We start from the raw sequence: 22240 nt of genomic DNA on the forward strand, positions 1-22240 counted from the left end.
CTAAAATTCTTGAAAGCTATCCTTCGCCTGTTCATTTGCACGAGTGTTGGACCTTTCTGCACTAATTAATCGCTAGACGTTCTCTTCTGTGTAATTTTTTTCGTTGTTCATTGACTTTTCAAGGTTTTCTTTTTTCATTTTCTCTTATCATAGCTTCCACTCGTTTATTAATATCGTTGTTATAGTATGACTGACCGTTGTTTTCTCCCATTTTCTCAATCATAGACAATATATGGCGTACTTCTTTCTCGCGGTCTTCCTTTCGCCCTCTGTATCCAATGGCAGTATACCTCCCTTGTATTTCATGAAGTAGAATTTTTAGGTTTGAATTGTTATCCATCGTGCTTACAAAGTCCTCAATAGTCATATTTTCATGTTCTAATCTATCTTTTTGGGTGAATACCACAATCAGGAAATTTTTCATCTCGTCTCCGAAAACTTTCATGAATAAATCAACGGTCTTTTGGTCTTCTTCAGTAAATCTTCCCACTTGAACAACTAAGATTATAGCATGAATACCAGGAGATGGTAGGAAATAACAATGGGATATTTCTCTGAGAACTTCGATTGCAGTTCGCTTCGTATCAAAAAGACCTGGGGTATCAACAACGACCAGTTTTTTGCCGAATCTCTCTGATTCGTTGTATTCTGTTTTGGTTGTGACAGATGTTGCAGAAACTTTAGTCTTGAATGCATGAAATCCTAGTATGGTGTTGCCAGTGGTACTTTTGCCAACTCCTGTCTTTCCAATTAGTATCATCCGCACCTCGCTATCGATTCCTGTAAACAATTTTTTTTATATAAAGCTAACTGCTCAAACATCGAACTCATTTAATTCATATTTAAGAAATACAGTAGTGTACGTAGTTATGAAGATTCTGTAGGTAATTTTAACTTCAAACCGTTAAAGATTAACCCAAATCACATACTGTATTTACTTGAACGTTAAGGACACGGTCACAAGAGGAACACATCACAACACAAGTTCAATCATTAAACAATGTTTATCACAACACTTGTACTATGAAGTATGTAGTGATATAGGTAGAATAGAAGATGGTATTAGTTTGTACTGCCTCAAGTCACTTTAAACTAAGCAAATATAATCCGCCATAGTATTCAATTTTATGTACACTGTAATACCATATAACATAGGTAATGTTTTAAATACAGCCATCTCAGTTAGGGAAATTATTTTCAATGCTATGAATCACGTTCAAAGAATACAATGCCAATAAAAATTGACAAGGGTTCTAAAATAAGTTTATTAACAATTCTATTCAAATTAGGTAAGTATATACATAGTATTCTTACTACTAGTTTGACTTTTTACGCTCTATGCACACTTCCTTAAGTCCGCAGAATATTTTGTGAAAATTCACGAGGAAAACGTTATTTGAATGAATCTTCCTAAAGATGGAAGTTTCGCTTTGATATAAATTACTACCAGGATTGAAAAATACCCTCAAATGTGTGGATAACTTGAAATTCTCATGAAATATTTCGTGCACTAATAATACCATGGCTCGTACCATGCACTTTTCAGGTACACTAGGATACAGTGAATTTATTATGAACAAAATTAAATAAAAAATGAGTTATGCACTTGTGCCGAAACGATGTATGTGCACAACACATAAAAAATATAATTGACTATCACGTGCTCAACCATGTCATATGATATGGCAAGGAATGTTAACTTTCAATATGTAGTTGAAACAACCTTTGGTGCAAAATGTCTGTATTAACGTTCATAGCCTACATATTGGAATTAAAGCTGAGCTGGAAATATCATGATATTTTTTTGATAGAATTAAATACTTCAGGGAGCCTTAACATAGCTGCGTAAATCTCCGATTTATATAATGGATAAGCTTCCGAGTTTGGAATTGTCATCAAAAGTATTTAAAAAATATTCTCTATAATCATGCTTTTGTCAGCAAGTCTAGCCTTACTAGTAAACACCACGATCGTACACCGCTTTCCTTCATCACTAATATAATCCAACAGAAGACGGACACTCATTTGTTCTTCAACAGTAGTTTTAAAACTAATAATAGAGTATGAATGGCTGTAGAGCTATAGTTTCATCACATCAGAGAAGTTTTTGATTACTGCAAATGCTTCATTGATTTGTGTGCTTGGTGTTTTAATTATAACAGCCTTCTCTCAAATCTATAATCTGAGACACCATATTGAGTTTCTGCTGTTTTTGACGATCAGCTGTTGATGCAAAAAACGTTGAAGTAGTTGGAATTGTGTTCCCTGTAGTACATATTTTTATACCAGTTCTTCCAACGAGTAAATTTCTTGGATACTATCTAAATGTAAATTGTTAATATCGTTTGTCCGTTTTTTAAAACTATCATCTATATATCTTTATCTTAATATCAATCACATAAATCATTAAATCTTAATAACCTATTCGATGATGTTTTATTTTTCTGATCATTTTAAACTGATTTCACCAATGCCGAATTGTTTTGTTTTGCCCACTACAGAGGCACAAAATCTTTCTAATGTAATTTTTATCTTTCGTTACCATTCTTTTTAAACATGAATAGAAAGTACGTACATTCTCTCTACAAAGGAAGAAGTTTTCCTTTACTAAAATGATACAGTAAAACTCGGTTACAGCGAAGTTCTGGGGACCTACGTATTTACTTTGCTATATCTGTAATTCGTTATATATGTATAACGAATTCTTTAAAGTATACATAGCGAATTCGCAATATAGATTTTCTCATTCAAGTATGACTACTAAATGTTTTAGGAAAGTATAAAATGCAGAATTTACCTTGGAGTTCTAGTTTTCGGATGAATTGAGTTTTAAATATAAATTGAAAAAAATTGTCAATTGAATTTTATTTTAAATCTTGATCTTTCAAAATTCTCTATAAAAGATGTAAATTTATCTAATATTTTTAACTTCTAGGGGACATTAAATCAGTTCGCTATAACTCCAATTTCGCTATATCGGAGTTCGTTATATCCGAAAAATTTACAAAAAATTGTTAAGTATTCCTCCAGGGATTGCAAAAAAAGAAAAAGAAAAAAAGAAAAGAAAATAAAGTAAAATTTCGATATAAACATAAATTCGCTATATACTTTCTTACTAAACGAATTTTACTGAATCTGTCTACTTCAACTCTTTTATATTATTCTCCAATTTAGCTGCTTCAAACATTGTCAACACTTTTTGTATTTGCCTACGTTAACTTCCAATGTCACCACAACATGCTAGGTTAAATCGGTAAAACAGGGAATTCTCAATCTTATGTCCGTAAAGCGCTCGCACCGTGATTGGAAGATCGTGGGTTCGAGCTCCGGCTGACCTAAGTCTATGAAAAATAGGTAACAACTGTTCTTTCGCCAAGCCCTCGGCACTTTGAAGTGAAACTTGCGGGACCTCTTATGAGACCTCAAAAAACGAAGGCCTCCGGCGGGCTTTGGCATGATTAAGATCCCTCACTGCTCAATGACCCTGAGTGCCGAGTAAAGGTCTATATTTAAGGACCTTCATCGGTATATGGTGACGTCTCTATATGAGTTCAAAATTCTCGAAACGGGACGTAAAATAACATACAATCAATCAATCAATCTTTTGCAGATTTAGGAGAAAGTTCATAATAACGAATCTGTCTATTTTTAAAGAGTACGCACTTCAAACATGTCTATATATCAGATTATCACCACATTATGATTATTATCTTTTTTTCTTTTCTTTTTTTTTTGATGTAAACCCGCTCAATAATACTTTTATTTGGAACAATTGCTTCCAATTGTCCCAAATATTTAAGTTTCTGTAACAGGCATGTATCTGTTACATTGAAAAAAAAAATTCTTCTTTCACTTGTTTAAATGCTAAAATGTATATACATACCTGAATAACGCTTCGTGCAGTGACGATCATCGTTTCCTACTAATGATAAGATAAAAACTTAAATTTTGAGACATCTCTATCTTCACTTTAAACGAAATTCTCGGTTAATAAACTATTTTGGACCAAAAAAAAAATAAAATAAAATAAAAAAGATTATAAATTAAAAAAATAACACAAAGAGAAATTAAACGTCATTTTCTTATATGCCTTTGTTTATTTCCCTTAGCTTTAAAAGACGGAGTTCCATCTTTTGATAATAAATCCAAGCGATAAGTGCTTTCAGATTGTACTAAAATGAAATATATGGAGATAACGAACAGTATTCAAGCTCAAAAGTCCATTAAACATTAGAAAATAGGAGCAAAGCAAACAGGGATCTCCAAAACATCTAGGGTGGGATCAGGTGCCAAGGAGGAGAGCGCATCCCCTGCCGACCGTGTGCTTCTTGTCATGATCGGGAAATAACGGAAAAATTCCGTCGACAATTTAGTGTGTAAATAATGGCCTGACAATTAGTATGAAAAACGTTCCAATAGATTGTTGGAGACCTGGTCTCCAAAAACCACATAGATAGTGTCAATCAGAAACTCAAGCTTCTTTTTAATGTCAATTTCAGAGTACTTGTGTGTACAATCAGAATGTTTTTGAACAAAATAATTTTGCAAATGACCAATGACAAGGTAAGTAAATTTACGAGTTCCATTTTTATTGAAAAAGCAGTTGTCAATGATATAAAAAAGCCTGGACTTTAATTTATCGTGGGGAATGGTTGTGTATAAAGTTGAAAAGTCGTAAGTTTTTAACTGTTGATTTTGGTAAAATCTTGTGATTTCAAATTTTCCAAAAGTTCCTTGGAATTTTTAAGTATCCACATGTGATTTACACCACTTCTCAAATATATTGTTGCACAGTACTCTTGAAGTTTCTCCTTCACTACTGTTAATATCTTAGTGAGGAGTAAAGAAAGAGGCTTGGTCGAACATTTACTGGAACCCGCTATGTATCTTTGTTTGTAAGGAATTTTATGAAGTTTCGGAATCCAATATAGATATGGTAATTCAAATTCATTTCGGTTGTTTGGAATAGTAAAAGTATTAAAAACTGACATATGATTTTGGAGAATTTCTTCCTTAGAAAAAGAACTACTAAAAACTTTGAAACTGTGACGGTGATCATTGACTTAACCCAAATTTCAAGAGTTAATCATGACTGTGCCTTTGTCCGTTTTAGATTTTTACGGTACCTCAGTCGATAGAGAGCTTGATCCGTGATTGGAAGGTCGTGTGTTCAAACCCTGGCTGCAACTGACCAAAGTCGATAAAAACATGTAGGAACTGTTTATTCGCCAAGCGCTCGGCAATTTGAAGTGAAAGTATTTCGAACAAGACCTGAAAAACCGAGGCCCCATATCGCGGCAGGCATTAGCACAATAAAGATCCCTCACTGTTCAATGGCCCTAAGTGCCGAGTAAAGGTCTTAATTTAAAGCCCTTCAACGGTATAAATTGGTTAAAACAAATGCATAATATTATTTCCTATCCAGTATGCTGGTGGTAGAGTTAAGCCGTAGGATCTGTTTTTAGAAAGAGATTTCCCGGGGTAGTATCACTTCAGATAGGACCTTCCCTTTAGAAGTAATCTCAATAACGTTCAAGATTTCCAGGGAGACTTATGAATCTGGGGGATGTATGGTTTTAGAGTGAAACTTCCTCCCTGAGGGAATGTGTCCCTCTAGAGAGACACTTCTTGCGGACGTCTCACTATAAGGGAAAATCTAGCTCTACAACACAGGCGTCATTCTTTAGTATCAAGACATTCTTATTTGATAAGAAAACAAAACAGTTCAATATAAATAATTTAAAAAAAACAGTCTTGCTGAACACCATTTTTAGCTTCACAGTTGAATGACGAAACTTTGTGCCAAATGACAAAAAGGATAATTGAAAAGAATATCTTGAGACCCATTGCACTTCTCTTCTTTTGAATTCTGCAAAATAATAATAAATATTGAATTGAGACATAATGGAAAGGACTATTACAGCCCTTAAACAGAATAGAATATTAAAATTTGCTATCGGAGTTTTCTAGACAATACCTCTATGGTAATATATAGTGTACTAAAGAAGATCAAGGTATCAAAGTGCTGCTAAATTAAAGTTTTTATCATACTTATACAAAGATTCTATTATATTAAATCAGATATATATAATAAGAAATCAAAGTTTTTCCGGCAGTTAATCAAAGCATTTTTTTTTTTTGTTCAACTTAAGATTTATTTTTTTAAATGTTTTCATCTGATTCTGTTTCTTTTTTATTATGGAAAGGAATTTATTACTTGTAAACTCATTTGGTAGTCAAAAATTACAATAATTAAAATTGAATTGAAGAGATATTTACTCTCTGACTCTCAAAAAAGATTCAATGTAAAGTTTAGAGTATAATAGTTAATTAAAGTGTATATTAGCAGTGTATCAAAGTATTAAGGTGAACGTATGTAATATAGTAGAAAACTAAAGCCGAGCTCGTTGCAATGCAACGAATAGGTCTTCCGTTGGAGCTCCGGACAGGACATAGCGACCTTGAGTCAAGGTCATGCAACATTTTAAGGTTATAAACAATCCTGTAAGGGGTATCAACTTGCAATGTTTCAACAGTAGAAAGACAGTAAAGGAATGTAGAATTCCCCTGTCAGTGAATTTGAACAAGATTATAGATTTTTTTTGTTTTTTTTTTGTTTTTTTGTTTTTATGTATGTTGTTTAACGTCCCTCTCGAGATTTTTTCAATCATATGGAGATGCCACCATTTGCCGATGGAGATCTGCAAATTTTGAACTATAATCAGCACTCATGGCCATTGAGCAGTGAGGGATCTTTTTCGTGCCAGCACCTACTGCCAGACGGGACCTCGGTTTATACGGTCTCATCCGAAGGACCCGTCTCTGCGTCCCACAGTGGGATTCGAACCTGCGACGTAAGGATCAACTCCTTACTCCAGCACTCTAGAGCAGACACTCTTACCACTGCGCCACATGGGCTACTAGACCTTTTTGAATTTTACACTTTTTATATCAGTGACCTTGAACTTGGCTAAATGACCTATGATAAGGTCAAAAACAACCTTTGAACAAATTATGAGCTTCCAGTGATACTCAATGACAAAAGGTATACCTGGAAAAGAATATTGCACTTTTCTGTCAGTGACCTTGAACTTGCCAGAAAGACCTAGGATCAAGGTCAAAACATATCCTTGGATCATAAGCAATCTCTGTATCAAGTAAAAGCTTCCAGTGATTTTATATTACAAAGTTATAGCATGGAAAAAAATTATTATTTATCTGCCAGTGACCTTGAACTTGCCGGAAAAACCTTTGTTCAAGGTCAGGACAAACCCATCTTAAGCAATCTGAGAAAAAGTTTCCTGTGTTCCTCCCACCCCTTATAAATTTATAATCCAGGCACAAATTTTGCAACTTTTTCTGCCAGTCTAGTACAATGTTATCTCAAACCGGTGGATCATAAGTAATCTTTGTTCCAAGTATGAGCTTTCAAAATTATAGCACATACAATAATCTTACACTTTTCTGTCAGTGACCTTGAACTTACAGGAATAACCTTGGATGAAGGTCGTGGCAAACCCTTTTGTCATAAGCAATTCCTATATCAAGTATGAGCTTGCAGTGACTCTCTATTACAAATAAATGGGTCGGACAAAACTGCTATTTTTTCCAGTGACCTTGAACTTGCCGGAATGATGTTGGATCAAATCCATGACACACCCTTGGATCATTAGTAATCTTTGTACCAACTGTGACCTTCCAGTTTCTTCATAAAGTTATATCCTGGGCAAATCATCACGTACAGACAGACAGCTAGGCAGAGGGACAGTGTGATTCCAAAAGACTCAAAACACCCCCACCCCAAACCCACACACTTCGTTTGGGGGGATATATAAATCCGGCCCAAACCTTCTCCCTGGAATCAAGATTTGAAAAAAAATGAATGTATACTATGTTGAAAATTTTCTCATTGTAGTCCAGGGGTTCTTGAGAATATTATTTCAAATCACCCCATGCGCGGACCTAGAGGGGGTTGGGCGGGGGGCAGTTAAATGTATATACTTAACCAAGTAAAAGTGACCATGACCCCCTCCCCTTAGAAAATGCGGACCCTTCCTCGATAACGCGGATCTGTGTTAAAATGGTATGAAAAGTCTTAGGTATGAAGCTTTAAATGTCAACGACCCCCCCCCCCCCCCCCCCACACACACACACACACAAATAGGTTTTTCACGTTTGGGAAAAAGTTTCTTTTTTTTTTGGCTCGTCACGAAATTTCTGGGTTGAAATATTTTTTCATTGGGATCCCCTCCCCCCCCCCCCCGTGGAAAAAATTCCTTGATCCGCGCCTTACCCCATCTAATTTTTACTACAATGTATCGTCGCCCGCGTGGCGCAGTGGTTAGAGTGTCTGCTCTAGAGTCGCGAAGTAAGGGATTGATCCTTACGTCGCGGGTTCGAATCCCACTGTGGGACGTGGAGACCGGTCCTTCGGATAAGACCGTATAAACCGAGGTCCCGTATCGCAGTAGGTGCTGGCTCGAAAAGATCCCTCACTGCTCAATGGCCGTAAGTGCCGAGTATAGGACAAAATTTGCAGCTCTCCACCGGCAAGTGGTGGCGTCTCCATATGAGTGAAAATTTCTCGAGAGGGACGTTAAACAACATACAAACAAACAAACTACAATGTATCTGGTAAAAGAGGATGTGACCCGTCATTCGAACAAAACTTTTCCAACAATATTCTGTAATTTTCGTTGTTATGGACAGTGGTTCTTGATAAGATAAAAATGAGAAAAATTTACAAGTACATGTACATAGCTTTAGAACGACAACGACGATAACGCTTATATACACCAAGAAAACAAACAAAGATGAAGAATTATGAACAGAAAAGCTTACTTGGGTCTTTGACTTGGGAGATGAGATACTTATTAAAAATTGAAATTATTTTGTCGTTTTTTTACGATCGACGGGCCTGCATTTCAAATAGAGAGAGAGAGAGGGAGAGAATTTCTAGCTAGGTCTTTGAATAACAGTGACATCGGTTCAGAAAACCAGGTCCTTAGGAATGTACATGTATATAAAATAGGCAGTGCCTTTCTCTTGGAATTCATCACCTGCTTCTGTAAAGATCTATCCTCACTTGTACTTACCTGTACCTGGTAAAACCAACCGACTGCGAAGGAAAACATTCTAGGCCTATTTATTTCGGGGATGGGTGTATACGTATAGTGATGAGAGGAAATTTATTCACCTATACGTTCATTAAATATAAAAGATTGTTTCTGAGTATTTGTATACGATCGTACGACTTTCGTGTTAATTTATAAAAGTTAGATTATGTAAGCAAAGTACTAAACAAACATTTGTTAGATGAATTAAATAATTATTTAGCCGTTTATAAGGGTTTTTTAAATATCTGTAAGAACCACTTTATTTTAAAAAACAAATAATCGTCCTATTATGGGCGTTCATGATATATTAGATAGGCTATTTAATTAAAATGTAATTCAGATATTGACATCCAAGAGAACAACACATTCTTTTTCAATGGCGGATACAGGAATCTTGAAAAGGGGGCCCGACCAGTTTTGGGTCGGGTTAAGGGCCCAAAGCCACACAAAAAATGATTTTTTAAATCTTGTGTATATTTTGGATACAAAAGGGGGCGGGCCCCCTGGGCCTCCTCTAAATTTGCCATTTTTTTTTCATTATAAAGACTTGCAGAAAAAGCGAAATACTCCAGACATTTAATAAAAATCTCGAACCTGATCTAAAACGCGTTGACAAAGTCAAACCAGACGGTTTTATTTTTTAGGGCATTTTTACAGTGATATGAGAGAAGTCTGATAATTGTGTTAATTCTAAGAAATAAAGTTCGGCATTTTTCAACCTCGTTCGGTATAATATAATTTACTGGTAATTTTTTCCGTATAGGAGGAACACATGGACGAAGGATAAAAAAAAACGGTATTCTGCATGTACATGTAATCACATCATTGCTATTGTGTACTTGGATTAAACCCAAAATCCTTCGTTACATTGTATTGGGTATAATTTTCGCATGTTCTCATTAGGATATTCATTTATTTTTAGCTGTGTAAAGACAATAATTTCAGTTAATAGAGAAATGTTTTTATTTCATCGTTTTTTCCATCCTTTTGATTTACATGTTTGCTTTGTACACAAAAGTGTGTGCTCATGTGCCGCTGTTTCTACGCACTATCGATGTGATCAGGGAGAACATGATATCCTCCAGCAATTTACTTCTTATGAAAACACTCAGTAAAAAAACATATTAGGTGAAAATATATATACTCGTTAGTATCTTAATACCTTAGTATTTACCTGTTTAATTGCAATGTCACCAAGCGTAACGATCGCTGGCCAGGACTTGAATATAATTTATTACCGTTATTAAAACAACTCGTCAGCTGAGCGTACCTATGATTTAAACAGTAAAAAGGAAATTCCAGAGTTCGAAGTGTATTTATTTTGGGCGCTCTTCCACATAAACAAATAAAACCGCATTTACACGTACTTACATGCATGTACCAGTAATTCGTATCATGTATATATTCAGTTTATTAGATGAAATAAAACAAATGCATCAGATTAATCTTCCTGAACAACACGTTTTTAAAACAATCTATCTAATATAACTAACGGTATAAAATAACAAAGAATTAACGGGTTTGTGTTTGTATTTAATATGGAATGAGAACAAATCTAAACCTGTCATATCATTTATAAAACATACTTTGTTTTCCAGACACTAATTGCCATGCGTAATCTTCACATGCACTGACCAAGAGGTCACAAGTTTGAAATGTATGGCTTCTCATTGCGTGAGTTTTGTCAATACATGTTGGAGTAGACTTATCTAAGCCAATTTCCAGATAGCAAGCTTACATTGGGCCAACGCAAGCCCAACGGTGAAAATTACGTTGGCCCTCTGTCAGTTTTATGCGTTGGCCCAACATCATCTTGCTCATCGGCCCTACGTTCAACCAACATGTTGGCTCGACGTTGGGCCAATATTCGATGGTTGGTTATCTGGCATTGGCCCAACAATGGCCCAACGTTTAACTTCCTGTTGGCCCAATGTTGGTTCAATGTTTTTAATGCTAAGAATGAATGTTGGACCAACGTTGGCCCTACGTTCTATAAAGATGTTGGCAAATGATCGGCGATTGAATTATTTTAGTTCAACAATATAAATTCCTGTAACCTTTTTATTTCCATAATTACGAGTAAAACACAATTGATTGAATAAATCCTGCATGGTGAATTAGCTTGTTCCTCAAACAAATGTTTTTTTTTTTTTTTTTTTTTTTTTTTTTTTTTTTGTCACTCCTATGGAATGAAATCAACAATGGGAAATAAAGGTAGTTCAATGTTTGCTTAAGTCTATCCCATATCACTTCAGTCACAATATAATATTCCTCTAGAATAAGAGTCCCTGTGTTCAAATTTGTGAAACTTTGGAATGTTCTCCTGCCCATATTACTTCTGAACCATTCACTCCTTTTTTCCTGTTCATGTTATTGTTTCTTTGTCTGTAAAATCCATGTCTCTCAAACTGATAATTGAGATAAATCACTCACTGTCCATTAAATTCCAAACATCAATGGTCTTGTAACACAAAGAGTTTTCTCCCCCACCAGATGCTATAAATGATATAAAAAATATATCAGTTTAATCCGTTCAAAAATGATGTCACTACTTATAAGTTATAACTTGACCAGATTACTAGTAAATATACATGCATATTTTGAAAATTGCAATTCTTGAATAACTTGTTCAATTTTACAAACTATGCACGAGTTAAAACTTTCACAGAGATAAAATTCTATCAATTACACCTAAAACGACTATACTTACATTTCAAGGGCTAAAACAATCCATTTTCTCTTTCTTACGATTCAAAACGGACACGCACTTGTATATGTTTTGTTCAAGTGTTGCAAGTGATAAGATGTGACCACTCCGAGTTTACGAAACTGAGCTGATTAGGATGCCTGTTTCCTAGGAAACCGGCCAGTCACCTGCTGAGCCAGTGGATTTCACCACTGACCTAATTATTTGGAGCTCTAAAATTCAGCACTTTAAGTTCCATGATGCTAAATATTGAATCTACAAAATTATATACTGTGCAGAATAATCAAAACTTCTACATGTATTTGCAATGGTCTCGGACACAAATTACAAACATAAATCAGTTTTAAAATTCTTATTTTCATAAATTAGGTTCTGAAATAATTTTTCATTTTTATTAACACATACACTGTAAATTATTAATAATTAAATGGGCTATTAAGATAATCCCTAGTTCATAATATTTTAACGAAAGATGAGATGTCTCTATTGAAGGAAGCTTAATTGGTTCTAAAAGATACAGTTAATATGTGTAATTAACTGATCACCAACATGTATGTTAATGATAGTTGTTTTTATCCCAATATTCACTCCGTTGAACCAACGCTGGGCCAACGTTGAAAGCCATATCAATACCTCATTATAATCAAAATTTACTACGTTGGCCAACATTGGACCAACATTACATGCCCAACACATATTTCATGTGTTTCATGTCAACATTACTTGGTTGGCCCTATGTTGGTCCAACATTACATCCCAACACACAGTGGCTTTGTTTTAAGCCAGCATCTACTTGGTTGGACCTACTTTGGGCCAACATCAAATGCCCAACATATAATGGTCATGTTTCATGCCAACATTTACTACAATGGACCAACATTGGCCCAACATCGCATACCCAACACCGATGGACCAGCTTTCACGCCAACATATCATCCGCTGGGCCAATGTTGGGCCAACATTTACCGCCCAACGCCAACACTATACCAACCTACCAACCATCAACCAACGTTGGCCCGATGTAGTCTTGCTATCTGGGTTGATTTCCAAAGAAAACTACATAGGAAGGTTTTTTTTTTGTACACTTTTAAACGGGTAAAATTCATTCGACGCTCAATAGAATTTTGAAATACAAGTGAAATATTTAGGTTACTTGCGTCCGACCTAGTATTTTGTATGCAATAATATTGTACGTTAGGAAGAAAATAATACAAACTCAAAAGTACTTAATTTTATTTTCGATTTTCCTGACAATTAAAAATATGACCTTCATGTACAATTATCGTGATAATTATATATCATGTTCATGAAAGAAATAGCAACTCGTTAAATAATAGAGAGATAAATAAACTGTTTCTTTAATACGCAAACAAAGTGGTCTTTTCGGCATTCAAAATGCATTGAATTTGAAGGCAGTTAAGACTAGCTGATTAAAATAAGCGAGTGATAAACAGTAAGACGAAATCATATGAAAGATTCGAAATGATTTTAAAGTAATTTTCCACAAAGCGCAATTATCTCGATATCAAGAAATACAATGTTTATGAAAAATAAATATGCAACTTTCTTGTAATTCAGCGAATAAAATATAAATCGAAATGTACTAGCGACTTAATCAAAGATATTATGAAATAATCTGAAAAATTCAACATATTTATCCACTCATCACATAGTTTACAAAATGTATTTGGAATGGCCATTCTATGGTTTGTTTCGTGTATGACCTTAGGTCGCTGATTCACACGCCGATTGATCCCCGGTGACCTCTTTTGCCAAGCGCTATCGAGTGAGGGGTTACATAATTGTAAACACACAAGGTGAATGGATAAGGCGTGTACTTAATGGCTGTGAATAGTCTATGTTTAAAGTTTTGTTTTATTTTCTAACGTTATTGTTTGTTTTTATATGATAAGAAGAAAAGGTTATCTTTTTTCCCCTGTTTAGTAGACTGGTTTATCCAAATTTGAAAACAAACGAATAAAAAGGGAAAGTTGTCAGTAAATAATTTGGAAATAAAGCACAGAATACTTCAAGAACTTGATTCTAAAGAATATTAGCATCTAATGTAGCTAGGTTTATTATTTACAGTAAGTTCATCTTAATTACATGCATGAAGAGCTCTTGTTTACCTGCTGAATGAAAACAGTAACCTGTATATGTGTTATGCTTCTAGCTCATTTAGAACACAAGACTCAAACAAAATAACGTTTTCATGAGATCAATAATATGTTAAAGAACAACTTTACTTCCGGCAGCTATTTCGAAATATTTACCGTTTTTGAGTTATAAAGCAAAAACTTTAAAGGGCCCCAGATCCCTAATTTTAGGGGCCAGACCCTTTTTAGTGGTGTCAAATGAAAGGCCTTAAAATTGTGCACAACTTTTATTCTACATGTCTTATCAAAATATTTTTAGTTTAGAAGATAAAAATGAAAATATGTGTATATTTTCGGTCTTTTAGGCGTTCTAATTTTTGACCCCTCTCTAGCGCCATTTTGAATACAGAAATTGAAAAACAAAAACCGATGTGCACAACTTCAGTGCTTCTATTATTTAAATTCGGTAAAATTTCTACTCCAGCTTTTGTAGTCTCTGAGCCTTTGTCTGGAAATGAAGCCCCCTAAATTTTATTTAAAGGGAAATAACCAAAAAGCGGAAGTGGATTTTTGAAATGTTTGAAAGCATTCTGATAGAGTTTTGTAACGTCCATAATCCCTGCAAATTTGAGCAAAATCCGTTGAGAAAAGAGCGCGATATGAGGTCTCAAAGTTGGCGTCTAGGAAAAAAAAAAGAATAAGAACTAGAGCAGAGCTCGTTGCAAAGCAACGAGTAGGTCTTCCGTTGGAGCTGCGAACAGGAAGAAGTGACCTTGAGTCAAGGTCATGCCACATTCTAAGGTTATAAGCAATCTTGTAAGGGGTATCAACTTGCAATGTCTCACCAGTAGAAAGACAGTTAAGGAATGTTGTTTCTCCGTTGATGACCTTGAACTCGTTCAAATGACCTTGCATCAAACCATAACACACTCTGGTTATAAGAAAACCCCATCTATGTGTTACCGACTCGACAAGTTAACACATGTTCTTTCAGACCATTCATCCAGTCAAAACATTCTTTCCTTAGTGACCCTAAATTTAATCAACATGGCCGTAGGAACCGAGGGGGGCGTGCCCCCCCCCCCATAATTTTGCCGATATATAGATTACTATAGTAGACATAGATACTATAGCTTGTGCCACCTCAATAAAAACGTCTGATAACCTTCTTTTTTTTTTTTTTTTTTTGCTTGTCAAGGAATTTTTGGTAGTTGATGACCTTTTTTTGTCAGGAAATTTATGGTAGTAGTGCCCCCTCAACTGTCAACTGAAAATGTATGGCTGTGCCCCCCCCCCCCCCAAAAAAAAAAACTGAATTTGCTTCCTATGGGCCTGATCAAGGCAATGATACACTCTGTATGATATCAGCGATACCCTTTTGTGTGTTTCGGACTTGACAAGTTCACAGTTTGCATTTATTGCATGATATGAGGGAGACATGAAGATTTCTTCGCCCATAAAAAATCATATTCCGCGAGGGCAACATGAAGATTTCTTCGCCCATGAAAAATCATACTCCCCGAAGGCAACGCCCGAGGGAAATATGATTTTTCATTTGCGAAGAAATCTTTATGTCTCTATTATGCAATAAATTGTTTATAATACCGAATTAACCAAAATGCAGGAATTACAAAGGAGATCCAATGAATAAAGCAAACATGCATTTGATGAGAACGATATGAAAGAGATGTAAGTTACAGGTACACCAATAGCCTCGTTTCATTAAAAAAAATTCCTACGTGACAAGTTTGTGTGATCACACCAGTAACATTCAAACACCATTACATTTTTACACATTTAAATCGACACAATCAATCAACGATAATATGTTGACGGTGCGACCGTTGGGCGAGTGCATTGTTCACTTAATTTTAAGATCCGCCTCTTCAAACAGCACGAGACATTTGGAACGTCTAGACTGTGACGTCTCATGACGTATGTTAGCTGTACTTCCAGAAACGAATTTTGAAAAGTGCAAACATTTTAACAAAGAATGTTTAATCTACTATCTGTATGCAATTCCATTAATTAAGGTGATTTTTTGGGGTGAATTTTTAGTTGTTGTTACCGCGCGAACGAAGTTAGCAGCGTCGCTATAAACAATCTAACTCCTCACTCGTTTAATTGTGACGTCACAATCGTGAAACACGACGTTTTGTTGCAGGGCAAATATGATGGACACGTGACTTTCTCGGCCAATCAAATTCTATTTTACTAGTGATTTTTCACTTGTAAGCTAGTTTTCACAGAGGTATAATAAACGTTTTTTTTAGACCATACATCGAAATAAATTATCATAATTTCTATAGTCGTAATTTATTAGGTTCAACTCACTGCTTTAAAGGATCATTGTAAATGTTTTATGCCCGATTTGGATACTGAACAACGTGTGATTTTTGAAACACTGATGCCCCCATATGGCATCTTATGGCAAAAGTTAAAGTTTCTCAAATGCAAGTCAAACTCCATGGTCAAGATCAAAAAATGTTATTACCCAAATAAAGGTCTTGAACAAAGAATATACTGTGAAATATATACTAGTATGAAAGCCACAGCAGCAACAGTTTAAAAGTTATTGCCAAGGTTAATTTCTTTAAAAGGTCAAACTCCAAGGTCAAGGGATCATAATTGTTTGTACTTGAGGGAAGGTCTTAATTGTTATAAGGAATACACATATGGTTTTAAAAAAGCCTTAGCACCAACTGTTCAAAAGTTAAAACCAAGGTTTAAGTTTTTCAAAAGTAGGACATACTCAAAGGTCAAGGTAAAATGGTCAAAATTAAAGATATACAATGACAGGCCTTGTCACAAGAAAATTACCTATGTAATATAAAAGCCCTAGTACTAGTCATTCAAAAGTTATTGTCAAGGCTAAAGTTGTTTAAAAGTTGGTCAAACTCCAAGATCACGGTCAAATGGTCAAACATATTTATACCCAAGGAGGAGACTTATCACAAGGGATACAGATGTGAAGTATAAAAGCCATAGCACCAACTGTTCAAAAGTTTTGGCCAAGGTTATAGTTTGGTAAAATTTTACGAAAGAGGATCAAACTCCAAGTTCAAGGTCAAGAGGTCAAATATGTTGGTACCTGAAGGAAGTCCTTGTTACTAGGAATACACATAAGAAATATGAAAGCAGTAGTTCCAACCAATCAAATTTTATGGGCATAGTTTTTTGCGGACAAAGAGGCTAACACAGTCTAACAGACAAATAGACAGGTGGACAGGACAAAAACTGTATGCCCCCCCCCCCCCGGATCTTCGATTACAGTAGCATAAAAAATGTCGGCGTCTTTGGATTTTCGCATTGGCCTTAAATCTGAAAATTCAAAGGATTACAAGGTGCATTACGATACGCTTTCACATCATGTTCTATAACCCAGAGCATATTGTCTGCAAAGATAAATATTTAATTCAGTATTTAATTAGCTATGCATAATTATCTATGTTGTTTTAAAAAGAAAATATAAAAAAAATATTTGTTTTATATTTTTCGATGTAGAGATATGCAGAAAATGTTTTCCTATTTTAAGTCCTATCGCAATACATATTTAAAAGAAAGTGTGTGTTGGAGGGGGGGGGGGGGTCATTACATTTTTGCTGGGATTCGCCTATGTATGACCGTAGAGAAACAAAGAGTGGGGAGGGTGCAAGCAGCAACTAAATCAAAATTTACATATTAAAACTACAGCAAAAGACTATTTTCAGAAGGTCTGCCCCCCCCCCCCCCCCCCCGTACAACGGACCTGTGAAAAAAATACTGATCCTACATTCAGAGTCCCAGGGCACCAGGAAAGAGTGGCAAAAAGAGAATATCGGTTTATTTCAGTCTATAAGTCGAATCAAAATATCTTTTCCTCAAGAGTCTTCTTTCTTTGAGTTCATCCCAGTGATCGTGTGATTTATTTCATTTATTTTACGTTCTGTACTGGACTTGGAAAATGAGGACATCTTTAGGTTCCTGAGCTGGCCTTGAAGCCCGCAGAACAGATTTTCTGCTTTATGATAAATTCAAGCGATATGTAATCCGGTATTAATTTTGTGTTGCTTTTTTTAATGTTAATTTCATCAAGAAATATGAAAAATTAATGTTTTAACTATACACAGTGAGGCATTTTTTGTGTGGAACGATTATCAAATGGGGTTTTCACGATTTTTTCATATGGTACACATGATGAGTAAGTGAAATAAATATAATATGTGGAAAAAATGTCCAACAAGCCCCGGGGTTGAATATCGGGGGGGGGGGGGGGGTCTGTCCACAAGTACCTTTTGTCAAGCCCGTAGAAAGCAATTTCAGTTTTTTTGGAGGGAGGGGGGCAAATAGAAATTTCCACAGGTACTTGTACTCGATTTTTTCCTATGGTACACATGATGAATAAGTGAAATAAATATAATTTGTGGAAAAAAATGTCCAACAAACATCGGGGTTGAATTTGGGAGGGGGGGGGGGGATCCTGTCCACAAGTACCTGTGGAAATTTCTTGATACATAAACAGAATTTAAAATCATGTATAAGACATCAATTGAAGGGGAGAGGGCACGGCCGTAATGTTATATAGAGACTAGGAAGGAATGAACTGTCATTAAAGAATCTGGGGGGATAAGACGAGCCATGTGCCCATGCCCATTTTTCGGCTATGCAAGAACATTTTATTGGAAAAAATCTCTCAATTGTTAGAATTTACTGAAGCATTTTAATGTTTACCGTAGTTTTCAAAATGATATTTATATTCTAAACAAGCTAAACAGTTGACTTTCATTTACTGTCACAAATGTCTAACATGGGTAAGGACTTCTATTAATTAATCTGCATATTGAGTGTTTACACTTATTGTGGAGTATTATAAAAATGTTAACATCGTATATAATGATAATGGTGATCTAGAAGCGCTTTTATTTAAAATAAATAAAAACGGGAATAAAAGTATTTAAATATCTATTATAATTTTTATCCGACATTTTAAATAATTTACTGTAAATAAAAGTTCATTACTACATGTATATATTTTATTTCCAGTGAAAAATATGTTATTCCTATAGACATTTTTTATAAAGTAAAACAAAATTAAAACAAAACAAAACAAAACAAACAAAAAAACAACAAAAAAATAAAAAAATCAGAGCATGACTCGAAGACTTTCCTCAATAAACGTCCCTTTAAAGAGCTCCTCGCTAACCACTAGACCACGGCGTCACACTTACATGTCTATTTAAATAGCATACAGTTATCTATATTTAGCAAGCGTTTTTGGACTTAGAATATTTTAAGACCACGGTGAAAATTTAAGTAAGTTAACTTAATTTTTTATGTAGAGTGGGTCTTCATACCATATTTTTGCAAGTGTAAAAAGCAACATCTTTCCATTGCCTTTCATTAATCGTTCTCAAAAAAATGGTACGATGACCCACTCTATTTAAAAAATGTAGTTATATCATCCAATTTATGTCAGTTTCTGTGAAAATTGAGCGTGATGCCATTTTGTTGTGTTAATCAGAATCATTTTCGTTGTTAGAGTATTCTGGTTTTGTCGAATTTGTATGCAAATGGTAATAAGCATTACATTAATTCAACAAAAAGTGAAATATTTGTAAAATGAATTTATTGATTTTTTATCGATCGTTATGTAGGCATATGGCTCGGCTTATCCCCCCAGTTTCTTTTGGTTAAGAACTATTACTTAAACTCTTCACTTTCACATTTTCAATTACAGATTCTTGTTTTTAAAAAGCTACACATGTACATTGATATGTATCTATTAGATGCATAAATTATGTTATTAATCATTTTATCTTAAAGGAAAAGTAAAAATCTCAATCAAACTTGTTCCGCATATTATGCTCTCTGATTCATTACTCAACAGATGCTTCATATACATAGACTGCAGATTGCAGGTGTGATAAATTCACAGCATGTAGCTCCAGCCTTAATTCCAACTTTGTTCCAAAATATTATTATTCAACGCGAAAAATTAGAATTAGCCGATAGAATATTTTGAATCACTTCGGAAATGCTGCCGTAACACCAGACTGAGTTCACAATATCGAGTGATTTTGATTGACAGGTGTAGCGCCGTTGTGCATGGATTTCGTGTAACTGCAGATTGTGGTTGAAAATAATAAACAAACAGATCTAAAGAAAAGATATTGTATACTGTACATATATTTGTTAAGAACCAGTTCATTCATGAAACGAATTTAGTCGTGTTATGTGGGCCCATGTTAGATCATTTAGGGTATTCCGAATCACCCCGCATATCGCGACTCTCGGTAATTTACCTTACCGCTGTACCTCGCACAACACATGCACAGGTGTGACAACCAAACAGTCATTATCAGTAAGGTCTATACTTATTGCATACAACAAATAAAGAGGTAAACATAATGCGTTAACTAAAAGAATTAATTATTTTAATTCATTAACAGCCTACCCTTTTCGAAGAAAATGCCCTGTAGAAACGTTGCATGGTATTTCTCATCGATGTCGTGGCGTTGTTGGTGGATGAAACATGGCATATAAGGTATCGATAGAACGGCAATTTTATAAGCTTTTGTGAGTATTATTTGTTTTTTTATAACACCTCAAAAATATACTAGTTATGGCCGCATTTGTAGCCCCCTATAGTTTCGAACCACGTGTGTACATGCCCCTAGCCAAATAAATTGCACACGCTACATGTATATGTCAGATTATTATTTTTTTTATAACATTGTTTTTCTTAAATGCAAGGGGTATGAAAGTAATGATTTGACAAAGCAAGAGCTATAATAAGACTATCCCGGGTCCCGGTATACACTTGATCAGTGTTGATCAATGTTGATATGTACGAGTACACGTATGCAGTGATATACTTCATTCTTGATAATCATGAAATCTAAACATGAGTTGGTTTAATTCCTTTTCACAATTTTTTTATCATCATTATATCATTATTTGGTAGCCTACTCGTAGAATTATGACAGTTCAATGTTAATTATTTGCATTAAAAAAATCACATAGGTAAAAAAAATTACATAATTATCATGATTATATTTACAGGACAACAATTTACAATCAGGTAATTTCAGAAAGTAAATATTCTGTTGGTATTTGCTTTTCTGCATGATCCGCCTCTGAGAACGCTGTTTTATAGTGTGTCTACAGAAGGGGGGGGGCTTTAATAACTTAATAAAAAAAACCAACAACATTCAACAAGAAAATAATTCTTTTTATTTTTTGATACTTTGGGTAAACAATACCAACTAATTCATTAATTATAATGTTGTTATCTGACTGTTTTTAGCCATTTACCTGGTGATTCGAAATACCCGGAAGTGACCTGCAATACACTAAAAAGGTGATGTAAATATAACCCCTGTCAAGGCCGCTGTATCGTAGATAGACTCGCCGTGTAATGTAGATTTGATTTCTCATTGAATTGACTTTCCTTTAATACCAACCAACCATTTATAAACTTGTTAATAAAATCGTTTACCGTCAAAATGTAAAAAGTGATTCGGAATACTCTAAATGTACTCGTTATAAAAACAACTCATTATCATCTCAGTGGACCGATAATTTACTTCAAAATAAGCTATAGATCAATAAAATTGATTTCAGATTAACCAATATTTTGTTGCAAATATAATGTAAAACAGAGACCGGGGATTTTGTATTTCTCTGTATTTTAAACACTCGATATGCGTACATTTGGGGCGCTCTTGCATATACATGTACACTTGTACATTCGAATTCATGATCGTGCTTATAAAAAGAGCATGTTCTGTACTTGCATGCATGTATGTATGTATGCATGTATCCGTAAAACTTTCCGATTTTCCCGAGAATTCATCCTCACAATGTCAATTAAGGTTCCGAAATCACATGTGAGGATGCCGAGAATTGAAAAAGTCACCTCCACTCACAATTATCATGCATGTGTACATGCAGTTTAAAACACGAGACAGAAAAATAAATTGTTGCAAACTTAATGGTTAAGTCGGCAATTAAAATGCGTAAAACTTGAAATGAATAAATGCACGGGCGGTAAGGATTGATAAAAATAAGCGTGAGATAGAGTAAAATAAAATAATATGTAAGATTCGAAATGATTTCAAACCCAATTTTCCATTAATCGCTATGAGTACACAATGTATTTTAATACCGATATGACCCCGGCTCTCTGCGGCCACGTGTGCACGAAGACTGGGTTACAAAGCGACAGAGCAGAATGTAAACTGTGCTGTAAGAAGGCGTGAATTATTGTATGTTTAAAAGTATTATTTGATGTATATAGTTTAATATTTAATGAAAAATTAAATGAAGAAACAATTAAGAGA

At 34.8% G+C, this 22240-nt stretch overlaps 1 pseudogene; it reads right to left on the reverse strand.

The window, feature by feature from the left end:
• LOC133185738 (GTPase IMAP family member 9-like) overlaps window positions 1-22240 on the reverse strand; it is a 46759-nt pseudogene continuing 24519 nt past the window's right edge.

The sequence above is a fragment of the Saccostrea echinata genome, unplaced genomic scaffold (genome assembly GCF_033153115.1).
Source record: "Saccostrea echinata isolate AGI-Se365-2 ecotype Australia unplaced genomic scaffold, CSIRO_AGI_Sech_v1 ptg000012l, whole genome shotgun sequence".
Taxonomy (NCBI): domain Eukaryota; kingdom Metazoa; phylum Mollusca; class Bivalvia; order Ostreida; family Ostreidae; genus Saccostrea; species Saccostrea echinata.